This window comes from Mus caroli, chromosome 19 (genome assembly GCF_900094665.2).
Source record: "Mus caroli chromosome 19, CAROLI_EIJ_v1.1, whole genome shotgun sequence".
NCBI classification, from domain to species: domain Eukaryota; kingdom Metazoa; phylum Chordata; class Mammalia; order Rodentia; family Muridae; genus Mus; species Mus caroli.
This window is the reverse complement of record NC_034588.1, coordinates 9,547,696-9,550,433: the sequence shown is the minus strand read 5'-3', so window position 1 is coordinate 9,550,433 and position 2,738 is coordinate 9,547,696.

The window sequence follows — 2,738 nt, the reverse complement described above, 5'->3', positions numbered from 1 at the left end:
GATAGCTCATTCTTGCAGACCAAAAAGTCCAGTCTTTTATTCCATATATCAATTCAGTCTTTACCCCAGGTTCCCTTTTGATTATGCCATGAATCAATCATCATCCCATGTCCCCACCCCCTTTATTCATAAGAAAAAAACAGCAAGCACAGGCACAGACAATAAGATAGCTGGGTAGGACCCTGCACTGAAATTACCATTCCAACCACCCCTAGACCTAAATTAGACTGACTGAGAACTCAGGAATCCACCAGCCTTTCTAAGCATAAACAAACAAACAAACAAACTAGCTGAGTAGGATCTTGCTTTATGATCACCACTCCGCAAATCTCTTTATCTCCTTCCTTAGTATCTTTCTGAAAAAACTGACTCACTGTATCTTTCTGAAAAAACTGAGGGAGGAAGGAAGGAAAAAAAGAACAATTACCCCAGTTAAACAATAAAAATGTGTAAATGTATAAGAATACTTTAAATACAAACTGTTCAACATTCCTACCCATCAGAGAACTGTGAATCAAAACTACTGTGGGAGTCCATCTCACCCCAGTAAGAACAGCCTTTATTAGGTAATCAAGTGACAACTGCTGAAACCAAGTGTAGAGAAAGGAAAACCCTCCCTTCCTGCTGGGAGGGCTGTAAATTGGTGTCATGACTCTGGAAATCAGTGTGGAGGCTCCTCAGAAACCTAACCATAGATCTGCCCTTTGACCCAACTGTACCACTCCCAGATGCATACTCCCTACCCTACAAAAGAGACAACTACACATCCATGTTCACTGCTACCTCTGCCTAGGGAATGGACTCAAGCTAGATGTCCACTGAATGATGAATGGATAAATGGATAATGCAAATGTAGTACATTTACACACTGGAATTTCGTTCAACTGTGTAAAAAAAAAAAAAAAGACAATGAAACATGAAAAAAAATGGAGAGAACTGGAAAATACAAAGTGAGATAACTCAGGCCCAGCAAGACAAAGAGCATGTACAAGCACTCTCTTTCATATGTGTGCTTTAATTTATGTTTGTGTTTAACTTGGAATGTTTCTACAGACCACAAAAGCTTTGGAAAATAGAGAGAAAACAACCTAAAGGCCGACAGACATTAGAAGTGCAATTAGAAGGGGGCCTCCTGGGCTAATGAGACTTAAAGAGAAAGAGGATGAGAGGATGAAAGGATGAGGGAAAAGGTGGGGTGGATAATAACCAACACTAAGCATGTAGGAGGACATATATAAAAACTTGCACATCTACAACCTATTTTTAGAAGATATTTTAAGTTTGAACAGAGGAATTCTACATGGGTAAATACAATTACCAATTCCAGAAGCCATGGGTGACCAAATGAACATCGTAGTGCCAACTGCAGTGTCTCCCTCTGAGTTAGCTCAGAAAGACTTCAGAAGCTCCCAAAACAACACAGGACATCACCATTACCCTTGTTTTGCCACTTCAACTACCTGGCAAGATCCTATTGCTGTAGATAACATATACCTGGATTACAGGACATAATGAAATCAAGCTGGAACTAAACTGCAATATTATTTACCCTGCTGCCTACTGGACATAATACAAGAAAGTGCCATGGAAGCTGCTGGAGGAGAAAACTTATTAGCAGTCATATACAGCTTTGAAGTCTGTGACACAAGATACTAACCTGCCAGGCAAGATGTGCCCAGTGGTATAATACTGGCATGACTGTATAACTACTCAGCTTGAATAGAAAGGAATTTCCACATGGTATTATAAACCTGGTTAAAATCCAAGGCTGGTTTATCATAAGGCCTGGGAGTGGAAATTACCACTAACATTTTGCTAATTTGGCATGTTGTTAAACTCCCTTCTAAATATTTATGTTTATATCCATAGGCAAATGCTACGTTAACCATGACCAGAGAAGCATGCCTTTGTAGTCAATAGCAGTGAAAGCAGAGACTGACAACTTCTTGGGATTCTGAGAATAAGTAGCAGTTGTGGTCTCAGTCCTAAACAGGTCATTTACACCACCCTTTAAGGCTCAGGGAACATCCCAGCAGACAAAGCAGAAAGAAGGTAAAAGCCAGATAATAGGAAGGAAAGCTGCAAAATGCTACCTTCTAAATATCATACAGTGATCTCAATCATAAGCTGACAGAAAATACTATTACTTGCACAGGCTGGAACATGATTGAGGTTGTCAACCTCCAGTAGTAAACTGGAATGATTGAGGTGGGGGTCACGGGATATTACCCTTCCCTGGGAAACTATTGGCTAGTATGAATACTGGAAGGAGAGGAAGTCCCCTCTTTGTTTATGTGCACCCTGGGGAGCCCACCAGGCTCTAACAAATAGTTTACATCCATAATCATGCACATAGGCATGGTTAAACTAAATGGATCACAAAGAAAAGCAAAAGGACATGAATGTGGGAAATGGACTTGTATGGTGGGGTTGACTAGGGTGGGAGGGGAAAAGAGGAAGCAGTTGATTATAATTATAATACATTATGTATATAATTAAATTGTCAAATAATATGCTTAATTAATAAAGAGTCAGGCACAATAATGCACATCTTTCTTTTTAACCTTTTATTGATTCTTTGTACATTTCACATCATGCACCCCAATTCCACCCATCTCCTCATCCCTTTGTATCTGCCTTCTGCCCTTGCAAACTCTCCTTGCTTAAAAAGAAAGGAAGAAAGAAAGAAAGAGAGAGAGAGAGAGAGAGAGAGAGAGAGAGAGAGAGAGAGAGGGAGG